At 54.9% G+C, this 13465-nt stretch overlaps 1 long non-coding RNA gene across 1 annotated transcript in view; it reads right to left on the bottom strand.

Annotated features, from left to right (window-relative positions):
• Positions 1 to 9291: 9291 nt before the first annotated feature.
• Positions 9292 to 13465, bottom strand: part of LOC144954271 (uncharacterized) — an 11048-nt gene continuing 6874 nt past the window's right edge. The window contains exons 3-4 of the long non-coding RNA XR_013641120.1: positions 10985 to 11283; positions 9292 to 9545 (exon numbers count right to left, since the gene is read on the bottom strand). This is a non-coding gene — a long non-coding RNA (uncharacterized LOC144954271). The remainder of the gene's footprint in view (positions 9546 to 10984; positions 11284 to 13465) is intronic.

The following is a 13465-nucleotide window of genomic DNA, read 5'->3' as shown; positions in this document are numbered from 1 at the left end:
GTTGTGGTGGGTGGTTGTGGTGGTGGTTGTGGTGGTGGTTGTGGTGGTGGTTGTGGTGGTTGTTGTGGTGGTTGTGGTGGTGGTTGTGGTGGTGGTTGTGGTGGTGGTTGTGGTGGTTGTGGTGGTTGTGGTGGTGGTTGTGGTGGTGGTTGTGGTGGTGGTTGTGGGTGGTGGTTGTGGTGGTTGTGGTGGTGTTGTGGTGGTGGTGGTGGTTGTGGTGGTGGTTGTGGTGGTGGTTGTGGTAGTTGTGGTGGTTGTTGTGGCTGGTTGTGGTGGTGGTTGTGGTGGTGGTGGTGGTGGTTGGTGGTGGTTGTGGTGTGGTTGTGGTGGTTGTGGTGGTTGTGGTGGTGGTTGTGGTGGTTGTGGTGGTTGTGGTGGTGGTGGTTGTGGGGAGGTTGTGGTGGTTGTGGTGGTTGTGGTGGTGGTTGTGGTGGTGGTTGTGGTGGTGGTTGTGGTGGTTGTGGTGGTTGTGGTGGTGATTGTGGTGGTTGTGGTGGTGGTTGTAGTGGTGGTGGTGGTGATTGTGGTGGTTGTGGTGGTGATTGTGGTGGTGGTTGTGGTGGTGGTTGTGGTGGTGGTTGTGGTGGTGGTGGTGGTGGTGGTTGTGGTGGTGGTGATTGTGGTGGTTGTGGTGGTGATTGTGGTGGTTGTGGTGGTGGTTGTGGTGATGGTTGTAGTGGTGGTGGTGGTGGTTGTGGTTGTGGTTGGTGGTGGTGGTTGATGGTTGTAGTGGTTGGTGGTGGTGGTTGTGGTGGTTGTGGTGGTTGTGGTGGTGGTTGTGGTGGTTGTGGTGGTGGTGGTGGTTGTGGTGGTGGTTGTGGTGGTGGTTGTGGTGGTGGTTGTGGTGGTGGTTGTGGTGGTGGTTGTGGTGGTTGTGGTGGTGGTTGTGGTGGTTGTGGTGATGGTTGTGGTGATGGTTGTGGTGGTTTTGGTGGTTGTGGTGGTGGTGGTGGTTGTGGTGGTGGTTGTGGTGGTGGTTGTGGTGGTTGTGGTGGTGGTTGTGGTGGTGGTTGTGGTGGTTGTGGTGATGGTTGTGGTGATGGTTGTGGTGGTGGTTGTGGTGGTGGTTGTGGTGGTGGTCTGTGGTGGTTGTGGTGATGGTTGTGGTGGTGGTTGTGGTGGTGGTTGTGGTGGTTGTGGTGGTGGTTGTGGTGGTTGTGGTGGTGGTTGTGGTGGTGGTTGTGGTGGTGGATGTGGTGGTTGTGGTGGTGGTTGTGGTGGTGGTTGTGGTGGTTGTGGTGGTGGTTGTGGTGGTGGTTGTGGTGGTTGTGGTGGTGGTTGTGGTGGTGGGTTGTGGTGGTGGTTGTGGTGGTGGTTGTGGTGGTGGTTGTGGTGGTTGTGGTGGTGGTTGTGGTGGTTGTGGTGGGTTGTGGTGGTGGTTGTGGTGGTGGTTGTGGTGGTTGTGGTGGTTGTGGTGGTGGTTGTGGTGGTTGTGGTGGTTGTGGTGGTTGTGGTGGTGGTGTTGTGGTGGTTGTGGTGGTTGTGGTGGTGGTTGTGGTAGGTGGTTGTGGTGGTTGTGGTGGTTGTTGTGTGGTGATTGTGGTGGTTGTGGTGGTGGTTGTAGTGGTGGTGGTGGTGATTGTGGTGGTTGTGGTGGTGATTGTGGTGGTTGTGGTGGTGGTTGTGGTGGTGGTTGTGGTGGTGGTGGTGGTGGTTGTGGTGGTGGTGATTGTGGTGGTTGTCGGTGGTGATTGTGGTGGTTGTGGTGGTGGTTGTGGTGATGGTTGTGTAGTGGTGGTGGTGGTGGTTGTGGTGGTTGTGGTGGTGGTTGTGGTGATGGTTGTAGTGCGTGGTGGTGGTGGTTGTGGTGGTTGTGGTGGTTGTGGTGGTGGTTGTGGTGGTGGTTGTGGTGGTTGTGGTGGTGGTGGTGGTTGTGGTGGTGGTGGTTGTGGTGGTGGTTGTGGTGGTGGTTGTGGTGGTGGTTGTGGTGGTTGTGGTGGTGGTTGTGGTGGTGGTTGTGGTGGTTGTGGTGATGGTTGTGGTGATGGTTGTGGTGGTTTTGGTGGTTGTGGTGGTGGTGGTGGTGGTTGTGGTGGTGGTTGTGGTGGTGGTTGTGGTGGTGGTTGTGGTGGTGGTTGTGGTGGTTGTGGTGATGGTTGTGGTGATGGTTGTGGTGGTGGTTGTGGTGGTGGTTGTGTGGTGGTTGTGGTGGTTGTGGTGGTGGTTGTGGTGGTGGTTGTGGTGGTTGTGGTGGTGGTTGTGGTGGTGGTTGTGGTGGTTGTAGGTGGTGGTTGTGGTGGTGGTTGTGGTGGTGGTTGTGGTGGTGGTTGTGGTGGTTGTGGTGGTTGTTGTGGTGGTTGTGGTGGTGGTTGTGGTGGTGGTTGTGGTGGTGTTGTGGTGGTTGTGGTGGTTGTGGTGGTGGTTGTGGTGGTTGTGGTGGTTGTGGTGGTTGTGGTGGTGGTGGTTGTGGTGGTTGTGGTGGTTGTGGTGGTGGTTGTGGTGGTGGTTGTGGTGGTGGTTGTGGTGGTTGTGGTGGTTGTGGTGGTGATTGTGGTGGTTGTGGTGGTGGTTGTAGTGGTGGTGGTGGTGATTGTGGTGGTGATTGTGGTGGTTGTGGTGGTGGTTGTGGTGGTTGGTTGTGGTGGTGTGGTGGTGGTTGTGGTGGTGGTGATTGTGGTGGTTGTGGTGGTGATTGTGGTGGTTGTGGTGGTGGTTGTGGTGATGGTTGTAGTGGTGGTGTGTGGTGTTTGTGGTGGTTGTGGTGGTGGTTGTGGTGATGGTTGTAGTGGTGGTGTGGTGGTGGTGGTGGTTGTGGTGGTTGTGGTGGTGGTTGTGGTGGTGGTTGTGGTGGTTGTGGTGGGTGGTGTGGTGGTGGTTGTGGTGGTGGTTGTGGTGGTGGTGTGGTGTGTGGTGGTGGTTGTGGTGGTGGTTGTGGTGGTTGTGGTGGTGGTTGTGGTGGTGGTTGTGGTGGTTGTGGTGATGGTTGTGGTGATGGTTGTGGTGGTTTTGGTGGTTGTGGTGGTGGTGGTGGTTGTGGTGGTGGTTGTGGTGGTGGTTGTGGTGGTTTGTGGTGGTGGTTGTGGTGGTGGTTGTGGTGGTTGTGGTGGTGGTTGTGGTGATGGTTGTGGTGGTGGTTGTGGTGGTGGTTGTGGTGGTGGTTGTGGTGATGGTTGTGGTGGTGGTTGTGGTGGTGGTTGTGGTGGTTGTGGTGGTGGTTGTGGTGGTTGTGGTGGTGGTTGTGGTGGTGGTTGTGGTGGTGGTTGTGGTGGTGGTTGTGGTGGTTGTGGTGGTGGTTGTGGTGGTGGTTGTGGTGGTGGTTGTGGTGGTTGTGGTGGTGGTTGTGGTGGTGGTTGTGGTGGTTGTGGTGGTGGTTGTGGTGGTGGTGGTGGTGGTTGTGGTTGGTGGTTGTGGTGGTGGTTGTGGTGGTTGTGGTGGTGGTTGTGGTGGTTGTGGTGGTGGTTGTGGTGGTGGTTGTGGTGGTGGTTGTGGTGGTTGTGGTGGTTGTGGTGGTTGTGGTGGTGGTTGTGGTGGTTGTGGTGGTTGTGGTGGTTGTGGTGGTGGTTGTGGTGGTGGTTGTGGTGGTGGTTGTGGTGGTTGTGGTGGTTGTGGTGGTGATTGTGGTGGTTGTGGTGGTGGGTTGTGTGGTGGTGGTGGTGTTGTGGTGGTTGTGGTGGTGGTTGTGGTGGTTGTGGTGGTGGTTGTGGTGGGTGGTTGTGGTGGTGGTGGTGGTGGTTGTGGTGGTGGTGATTGTGGTGGTTGTGGTGGTGATTGTGGTGGTTGTGGTGGTGGTTGTGGTGATGGTTGTAGTGGTGGTGGTGGTGGTGGTTGTGGTGGTTGTGGTGGTGGTTGTGGTGATGGTTGTAGTGGTGGTGGTGGTGGTTGTGGTGGTTGTGGTGGTTGTGGTGGTGGTTGTGGTGGTGGTTGTGGTGGTTGTGGTTGGTGGTGGTTGTGGTGGTGGTTGTGGTGGTGGTTGTGTGGTGGTTGTGGGTGGTGGTTGTGGTGGTTGTGGTGGTGGTTGTGGTGGTGGTTGTGGTGGTTGTGGTGATGGTTGTGGTGATGGTTGTGGTGGTTTGGTGGGTGGTGTGGTGTGGGGTTGTGGTGGTGGGTTGTGGTGGTGGTGGTGTGTGGTGGTTGTGGTGGTGGTTGTGGTGGGTTGTGGTGGTGGTTGTGGTGGTGGTTGTGGTGGTGGTTGTGGTGGTGTTGTGGTGGTGTGGGTGGTGTGGTGGTGGTTGTGTGGTGGTTGTGGTGTTGTGGTGGTGGTTGTGGTGGTTGTGGTGGTGGTTGTGGTGGTGGTTGTGGTGGTGGTTGTGGTGGTGGTTGTGGTGGTGGTTGTGGTGGTGGTTGTGGTGGTGGTTGGGGGTGGTGGTTGTGGTGGTGGTGGTGGTGGGTGGTTGTGGTGGTTGTGGTGGTGGTGTGGTTGGTGTGGTGGTGGTTGTGGTGGTGGTGTGTGGTGTTGTGGTGTTTGTGTGGTTGTGGTGGTGGTTGTGGTGTGTGGTGGTTTGTGGTGTGTGTGTTTGTATGTGGCTGGTTGTTTTGGGGTGGTTGTGGTGGTGGTTGTGTGTTGTGGTGGTTGTGGTTGGTGGTTGTGGTGGTTTGTGGTGGTGGTTGTGGTGGTGGGTGTGGTGGGTGGTGGTGGTGGTGTGGTGGGGTGGTGGTGGTGGTTGTGGTGGTTGTGGTGGTGGTTGTGGGTGGTGGGTGTGGTGGTTGTGGTGGTGGGGTGGGTGGGTGGTTGTGGTGGTTGTGGTGGTGGGTGTGGTGGTGGTGTGGTGGTTGTGGTGGTGGTGGTGGTGGTTGTGGTGGTGGTGGTTGTGGTGGTGGTGGTGGTGGTGGTGGTTGTGGTGGGGGTTGTGGTGGGTGGGTGGTGGTGGTGTGGTGGTGGTTGTGGTGGTGGTGTGGTGGTGGTGGTGGGTGGTGGTGTGGGTGGTGGGGTGGGTGTGGTGGTGGTGGTGGTGGTGGTTGTGGTGGTGGTGTGGTGGTGGTGGTGGTGGTGGTGGTGGGGTGTGGTGGTTGTGGTGGGGGTGTGGTGGTGGGGTGGTGGTGGTTGTGGTGGTGGTGTGGTGGGGGTGGGTGGTGGTGGTGGTGGTGGTGTGGTGGTGGGTGTGGGTGGTGGTGGTGGGGGGTGGTGGTGTTGGGGTGGTTGTGGTGGTGTGGTGGTGGTGGTGGTGGTGGTGGTGGTGGTGGTGGTGGTGGGTGGGTGTGTGGTGGTGGGTGTGGTGGTGGTGGTGTGGTGGGTGTGGTGGTGATGGTGGTGGTGGGGTGGGGTTGTGGTGGTTGTGGTGGTGGTGGTGGTGGGTTGTGGGTGGTGGTGGTGGGGTGGTGTGGTGGTGGTGGTGGTTGTGGTGGTGGTGGTTGTGGTGGTGGTGGTGGTGGTGGTGGGTTGTGGTGGGGGTGTTGTGGTGGGTGTGGTGGTGATGGTGGTTGTGGTGGTGGTTGTGGTGGTGGGTTGTGGTGGTTGTGGTGGGTGTGGTGGTGGTTGTGGTGGTGGTGTGGTGGTGGTGGTGGTGGTGGTGGTGGTGTGGTGGTGGTGGTGTGGTGGTGGTGGTGGGTGATTGTGGTGGTGGGGGTGGTGGTGGTGGTTGTGGTGGTGGGTTGTGGTGGTGGTGGGTGGTGGTGGTGGTGGGTGGTGTGGTGGTGTGGTGGGGGGGTGGGGGGGTGATTGTGGTGGGTTGTGGTGGTGGTTGTGGTGGTGGTTGTGGTGATGGTTGTGGGGTGGTTGTGGGGGTTGTGGTGGTGATTGTGGTGGGTGTGGGTGGTGGTTGTGGTGATGGTGTGTGGTGGTGGTGGGGTGGTGTGGTGGTTGTGGTGGGGTGGTGGGTGTGGTGTGGTGGTGGTGTGGTGGTGGTGTGGTGGGTGGTTGTGGTGGTGGTTGTGGTGGTGGTGTGGTGGTTGTGGTGGTGTGGTGGTGTGGTGGTGGTGGTGATGGTGGTTGTGGTGATGGTTGTGGTGTGGTTGTAGGTGGTTGTGGTGGTGGTTGTGGTGATGGTGTTGTGGTGGTTGTGGTGGTTGTGGTGGTGGTGGTAGTAGTAGTGTAGCAGTAGTGGTAGTGTAGTGGTAGTGTAGTAGTAGTGTAGTAGTAGTAGTGTAGTAGTAGGTAGTAGCTGTAGTAGTAGTAGTGTAGTAGTAGTAGCTGTAGTAGTAGTAGTAGTGTAGTAGTGTAGTAGTAGTAGTGTGTAGTAGTAGTAGCTGTAGTAGTAGTAGTGTAGTAGTAGTGTAGTAGTAGTAGTAGTAGTGTAGTAGTAGTAGTAGTGTAGTAGTGTAGTTGTGGTAGTAGTGTAGTAGTTGTGTAGTGTAGTAGTAGTAGTAGTGTAGTAGTAGTGTGTAGTAGTAGTAGTAGTGTAGTAGTGTAGTGTAGTAGTAGTGTAGTAGTGTAGTAGTGTAGTAGTAGTAGTGTGTAGTAGTAGTAGTGTAGTGTAGTAGTAGTGTAGTGTAGTGTAGTGTAGTAGTGTAGTAGTAGTAGTGTAGTAGTAGTAGTGTAGTAGTAGTAGTGTAGTAGTAGTGTAGTAGTGTTGTAGTAGTTGTAGTGTAGTAGTAGTTGTGTAGTAGTAGTAGTAGTGTAGTAGTAGTAGTGTAGTAGTAGTAGTGTAGTAGTAGTAGTAGTGTAGTAGTAGTAGTGTAGTAGTAGTAGTGTAGTAGTAGTAGTGTAGTAGTAGCTGTAGTAGTGTAGTAGTAGTTGTAGTGTAGTAGTAGTAGTGTTGTAGTAGTAGTGTAGTAGTAGTGTAGTAGTGTAGTAGTAGTAGTGTAGTAGTAGTAGTGTAGTAGTAGTAGTGAAGTAGTAGTAGTAGTTGTAGCTGTAGTAGTAGTGTAGTAGTGTAGTAGTAGTGTAGTAGTGTAGTAGTAGTAGTAGTGTAGTAGTAGTAGTAGTAGTAGTAGTAGTAGTGTAGTAGTAGTGTAGTAGTAGTAGTAGTGTTAGTAGTAGTAGTGTGTAGTAGTAGTAGTAGTAGTAGTAGTAGCTGTAGTAGTAGTAGTGTAGTAGTAGTGTAGTAGTAGTAGTAGTGTAGTAGTAGTAGTGTAGTAGTAGTAGTGTAGTAGTAGTGTAGTAGTAGTAGTAGTGTAGTAGTAGTAGTAGTGTAGTAGTAGTAGTGTAGTAGTAGTAGTGTAGTAGTAGCTGTAGTAGTGTAGTAGTAGTAGTAGTGTAGTAGTAGTAGTGTAGTAGTAGTAGTAGTGTAGTAGTAGTAGTGTAGTAGTAGTAGTGTAGTAGTAGTAGTAGTGTAGTAGTAGTAGTGTAGTAGTAGTAGTGTAGTAGTAGCTGTAGTAGTGTAGTAGTAGTAGTAGTGTAGTAGTAGTAGTGTAGTAGTAGTAGTGTAGTAGTAGTGTAGTAGTGTAGTAGTAGTAGTGTAGTAGTAGTAGTGTAGTAGTAGTAGTGAAGTAGTAGTAGTAGTAGTAGCTGTAGTAGTAGTGTAGTAGTGTAGTAGTAGTGTAGTAGTGTAGTAGTAGTAGTAGTAGTGTAGTAGTAGTAGTAGTGTAGTAGTAGTAGTAGTAGTAGCTGTAGTAGTAGTGTAGTAGTGTAGTAGTAGTAGTGTAGTAGTAGTGTAGTAGTAGTACTAGTGTAGTAGTAGTAGTAGTGTAGTAGTAGTGTAGTAGTAGTAGTAGTGTAGTAGTAGTAGTAGTGTAGTAGTAGTAGTGTAGTAGTAGCTGTAGTAGTAGCTGTAGTAGTAGTAGCTGTAGTAGTGTAGTAGTAGTAGTGTAGTAGTAGTGTAGTAGTAGTACTAGTGTAGTAGTGTAGTAGTAGTAGTAGTAGCTGTAGTAGTAGTAGTAGTAGTGTAGTAGTGTAGTAGTAGTAGTAGTAGCTGTAGTAGTAGTAGTAGTAGTGTAGTAGTGTAGTAGTAGTAGTAGTAGCTGTAGTAGTAGTAGTCGTGTAGTAGTAGTAGTAGTGTAGTAGTAGCTGTAGTAGCTGTAGTGGTAGTAGTAGTAGTAGCTGTAGTAGTAGTAGCTGTAGTAGTAGTAGTAGTGTAGTAGTAGCTGTAGTAGCTGTAGTGGTAGTAGTGTAGTAGTAGTAGTAGCTGTAGTAGTAGCTGTAGTAGTAGTAGTGTAGTAGTAGTAGTAGCTGTAGTAGTGTAGTAGTAGTAGTAGCTGTAGTAGTAGTAGCTGTAGCAGTAGTAGTGTAGTAGTAGTAGTGTAGTAGTAGTAGTGCAGTAGTAGTAGTAGTGTAGTAGTAGTAGCTGTAGTAGTAGTAGTGTAGTAGTAGTAGTGTAGTAGTAGTGTAGTAGTAGTAGTGTAGTAGTAGTGTAGTAGTAGTAGTGTAGTAGTGTAGTAGTAGTAGTAGCTGTAGTAGTGTAGTAGTAGTAGTAGCTGTAGTAGTAGTAGTAGCTGTAGTAGTAGTAGTGTAGTAGTAGTAGTAGTGTAGTAGTAGTAGCTGTAGTAGTAGTAGTGTAGTAGTAGTAGTGTAGTAGTAGTAGTGTAGTAGTAGCTGTAGTAGTGTAGTAGTAGTAGTAGTGTAGTAGTAGTGTAGTAGTAGTAGTGTAGTAGTAGTAGTGTAGTAGTAGTAGTAGTGTAGTAGTAGTAGCTGTAGTAGTAGTAGTGTAGTAGTAGTAGTGTAGTAGTAGTAGTGTAGTAGTAGCTGTAGTAGTGTAGTAGTAGTAGTAGTGTAGTAGTAGTAGTGTAGTAGTAGCTGTAGTAGTAGTAGTAGTGTAGCTGTAGTAGTAGCTGTAGTAGTGTAGTAGTAGCTGTAGTAGTGTAGTAGTAGTGTAGTAGTGTAGTAGTAGCTGTAGTAGTAGTAGTAGTGTAGTAGTAGCTGTAGTAGTAGCTGTAGTAGTAGTAGTGTAGCTGTAGTAGTAGTGTAGTAGTAGTAGTGTAGTAGTAGTAGTGTAGTAGTAGTAGTGTAGTAGTAGTAGTGTAGTAGCTGTAGTAGTAGTGTAGTAGCTGTAGTAGTAGTAGCTGTAGTAGTAGTAGTGTAGCTGTAGTAGTAGTGTAGTAGTAGTAGTAGTGTAGTAGTAGTAGTGTAGTAGTAGTAGTAGTGTAGTAGTAGCTGTAGTAGTAGTAGTGTAGTAGCTGTAGTAGTAGTGTAGTAGTAGTAGTGTAGTAGTAGTAGTGTAGTAGTAGTAGCTGTAGTAGTAGTAGTGTAGTAGTAGTAGTGTAGTAGCTGTAGTAGTAGTGTAGTAGCTGTAGTAGTAGTAGCTGTAGTAGTAGTAGTGTAGCTGTAGTAGTAGTGTAGTAGTAGTAGTAGTGTAGTAGTAGTAGTGTAGTAGTAGTAGTAGTGTAGTAGTAGCTGTAGTAGTAGTAGTGTAGTAGCTGTAGTAGTAGTGTAGTAGTAGTAGTGTAGTAGTAGTAGTAGTGTAGTAGTAGTAGTAGCTGTAGTAGCTGTAGTAGTAGCTGTAGTAGCTGTAGTTGTTGCTGGTGCTGGCCCCGCACCTGCATGTGAGGGAAGCTGGCGCTGAGTGCCATGCGAGACACGTGGCGGCTCAGCTTGCGCTTGGGAGGCCTCGCACCGCCGCTCGCACCCCCTGTGCCGCTGCCTGTGCCGCTGCCTGTGCCGCTGCCTGTGCCGGCAAACAGCGCCCCGGCACGCACCGGCAGGCCGCTGGGCCCGGCGCCGGAGGCGGCAGCGGCGAAGGTTTGGAGCCAACGCAGCGTGGAGCCATAGAGGAGCGCGCGCGGTGAGTCTCCATCTGGGGGGTGAGTCAGTGAGTGGGTGAGTCAGTGAGTCAGTGGGTGAGTCAGTGAGTGAGTGGGTGAGTGAGTGAGTCTATGAGTGGGTGAAGTGAGTCTATGAGTGAGTGAGTGAGTCTATGAGTGAGGGGGTGAGTGGGTGAGTGGGTGGGTGAGTGAGTGAGTGAGTCTATGAGTGGGTGAGTGAGTCTACGAGTGAGTGAGTGAGTCTATGAGTGAGTCTATGAGTGAGTGAGTGAGTCTATGAGTGAGTGAGTGGGTGTGTAGGTGGATGAGTGAGTGAGTGAGTCTACGAGTGAGTCTATGAGTGAGTGAGTGGGTGAGTGAGTGAGTCTACGAGTGAGTTTATGAGTGAGTGAGTGGGTGAGTGAGTGAGTCTATGAGTGAGTGAGTGAGTCTATGAGTGAGTGAGTCTATGAGTGAGTGAGTGAGTCTATGAGTGAGTCTATGAGTGAGTGAGTGAGTCTATGAGTGAGTGAGTGGGTGAGTGGGTGAGTGTGTGAGTGTGTGAGTGAGTGTGTGAGTGAGTCTGTGAGTGAGTCTATGAGTGAGTGTGTGAGTGATTGAGCGAGTGTGTGAGCGAGTCTGTGAGTGAGTGAGTGAGTCTGTGAGTGAGTACCGTGTGTGGGTGCGAGTCTGTGAGCGAGTGAGCGAGTGTGTGAGCGAGTCTGTGAGTGAGTGAGTCTACGAGCGAGTGAGCGAGTGTGTGAGCGAGTCTGTGAGTGAGTGAGTACCGTGTGTGGGTGCGAGTCTGTGAGCGAGTGAGCGAGTGTGTGAGCGAGTCTGTGAGTGAGTGAGTACCGTGTGTGGGTGCGAGTCTGTGAGCGAGTGAGCGAGTGTGTGAGCGAGTCTGTGAGTGAGTGAGTACCGTGTGTGGGTGCGAGTCTGTGAGCGAGTGAGCGAGTGTGTGAGCGAGTCTGTGAGTGAGTGAGTACCGTGTGTGGGTGCGAGTCTGTGAGTGAGTGAGTGAGTCTGTGAGTGAGTGAGCGAGTCTGTGAGTGAGTGAGTACCGTGTGTGGGTGCGAGTCTGTGAGCGAGTGAGCGAGTGTGTGAGCGAGTCTGTGAGTGAGTGAGTCTACGAGCGAGTGAGCGAGTCTGTGAGTGAGTGAGTACCGTGTGTGGGTGCGAGTCTGTGAGCGAAGTGAGCGAGTGTGTGAGCGAGTCTGTGAGTGAGTGAGTCTACGAGCGAGTGAGCGAGTGTGTGAGCGAGTCTGTGAGTGAGTGAGTACCGTGTGTGGGTGCGAGTCTGTGAGCGAGTGAGCGAGTGTGTGAGCGAGTCTGTGAGTGAGTGAGTACCGTGTGTGGGTGCGAGTCTGTGAGTGAGTGAGTGAGTCTGTGAGTGAGTGAGCGAGTCTGTGAGTGAGTGAGTACCGTGTGTGGGTGCGAGTCTGTGAGCGAGTGAGCGAGTGTGTGAGCGAGTCTGTGAGTGAGTGAGTACCGTGTGTGGGTGCGAGTCTCAGCGTGAGCTCCAGCGAGAGAGCCAGTGAGCGGAAGCCGCGGTACGAGTCGTGCTGGGACCCGGCCTGTCTCTGGGGCAGCAGCTGAGGGCAGCAGGGCAGCAGGCCGTGGTGGCTGGGTGGGTGAGTCTGTGAGTGGGTGGGTGGGTGAGTGGGTGGGTGAGTCTGTGGGTGAGTGGGTGGGTGAGCGGGGGTCGCTCCCCCTCCGCTGAGCGTCTCCCAGCAGAGCAGTACTTGCAGGGTGAGGCACGGCAGGTGCAGGAGGCAGCAGTCGTCGTACCTGGGACACGCCGGGGGGGGAGGGAGACACGGGGAGGGAGACACGGGGGGGGAGGGAGACACGGGGGGGGGGAGAGACACGGGGGGGGGGGAGACACGCCGGGGAGGGAGACACGGGGGGGGGGGAGACACGGGGGGGGGGTGACACGGGGGGAGGGGGGCAGGGGGGGGAGACACGGAGAGGAGACACGGGGGAGAGACACGGGGGGAGACACGGGGAGAGACACGGGGGGAGACACGGGGAGAGACACGGGGGGAGACACGGGGAGAGACACGGGGGGAGACACGGGGAGAGACACGGGGGGAGACACGGGGAGAGACACGGGGGGAGACACGGGGAGAGACACGGGGGGAGACACGGGGAGAGACACGGGGAGAGACACGGGGGGAGACACGGGGAGAGAGACACGGGGGGAGACACGGGGAGAGACACGGGGAGAGACACGGGGAGAGACACGGGGGGAGACACGGGGAGAGACACGGGGAGAGACACGGGGAGAGACACGGGGAGAGACACGGGGGGAGACACGGGTAGAGAGACACGGGGGGAGACACGGGGAGAGACACGGGGGGAGACACGGGGAGAGACACGGGGAGAGACACGGGGGGAGACACGGGGAGAGAGACACGGGGGGAGACACGGGGAGAGACACGGGGAGAGACACGGGGGGAGACACGGGGAGAGACACGGGGAGAGACATGGGGAGAGACACGGGGGGAGACACGGGTAGAGAAACACGGGGGGAGACACGGGGAGAGACACGGGGGGAGACACGGGGAGAGACACGGGGAGAGACACGGGGGGAGACACGGGGAGAGAGACACGGGGGGAGAGACACGGGGGGAGACACGGGGAGAGAGACACGGGGGGAGACACGGGGGGAGACACGGGTAGAGAGACACGGGGGGAGACACGGGGAGAGACACGGGGGGAGACACGGGGAGAGACACGGGGAGAGACACGGGGGGAGACACGGGGGGAGACACGGGTAGAGAGACACGGGGGGAGACACGGGGAGAGACACGGGGAGAGACACGGGTAGAGACACGGGGAGAGAGACACGGGGGGAGACACGGGTAGAGAGACACGGGGGGAGACACGGGGAGAGACACGGGTAGAGACACGGGGAGAGAGACACGGGGGGAGACACGGGGGGAGAGACACGGGGGGAGACACGGGGGGAGAGACACGGGGGGAGACACGGGGAGAGACACGGGGAGAGACACGGGGAGAGACACGGGGAGAGAGACACGGGGGGAGACACGGGGAGAGACACGGGGAGAGACACGGGGAGAGAGACACGGGGGGAGACATGGGGAGAGAGACACGGGGGGAGACACGGGGAGAGACACGGGGAGAGACACGGGGAGAGAGACACGGGGAGAGAGACACGGGGAGAGACACGGGGAGAGAGACACGGGGAGAGACACGGGGAGAGACACGGGGAGAGACACGGGGAGAGAGACACGGGGAGAGAGACACGGGGGGAGACACGGGGAGAGACACGGGGAGAGACACGGGGAGAGACACGGGGAGAGACACGGGGAGAGAGACACGGGGGGAGACACGGGGAGAGACACGGGGAGAGACACGGGGAGAGAGACACGGGGGGAGACACGGGGAGAGACACGGGGAGAGACACGGGGAGAGACACGGGGGGAGAGACACAGGGGGAGACACGGGTAGAGACACGGGGAGAGAGACACGAGGGGAGACACGGGGAGAGACACGGGGGGAGAGACACGGGGGGAGACACGGGTAGAGACACGGGGAGAGAGACACGGGGGGAGACACGGGGAGAGACACGGGGGGAGAGACACGGGGGGAGAGACACGGGGGGAGACACGGGGGGAGAGACACGGGGGGAGACACGGGGGGAGAGACACGGGGGGAGACACGGGAAGAGAGACACGGGGGGAGACACGGGTAGAGACACGGGGAGAGAGACACGGGGGGAGACACGGGTAGAGACACGGGGGGAGACACGGGGGGAGAGACACGGGGGGAGACACGGGTAGAGACACGGGGAGAGAGACACGGGGGGAGACACGGGGGGAGACACGGGTAGAGACACGGGGGGAGACACGGGGGGAGACACGGGGGGAGAGACACGGGGGGAGACACGGGTAGACACACGGGGAGAGAGACACGGGGGGAGACACGGGTAGAGACACGGGGGGAG

This window comes from Lampetra fluviatilis, unplaced genomic scaffold (assembly GCF_964198595.1).
Source record: "Lampetra fluviatilis unplaced genomic scaffold, kcLamFluv1.1 SCAFFOLD_714, whole genome shotgun sequence".
Taxonomy (NCBI): Eukaryota; Metazoa; Chordata; class Hyperoartia; order Petromyzontiformes; family Petromyzontidae; genus Lampetra; species Lampetra fluviatilis.
The sequence above is the reverse complement of the archived record's forward strand: the minus strand, read 5'-3'. Positions and strand labels throughout refer to the sequence as shown.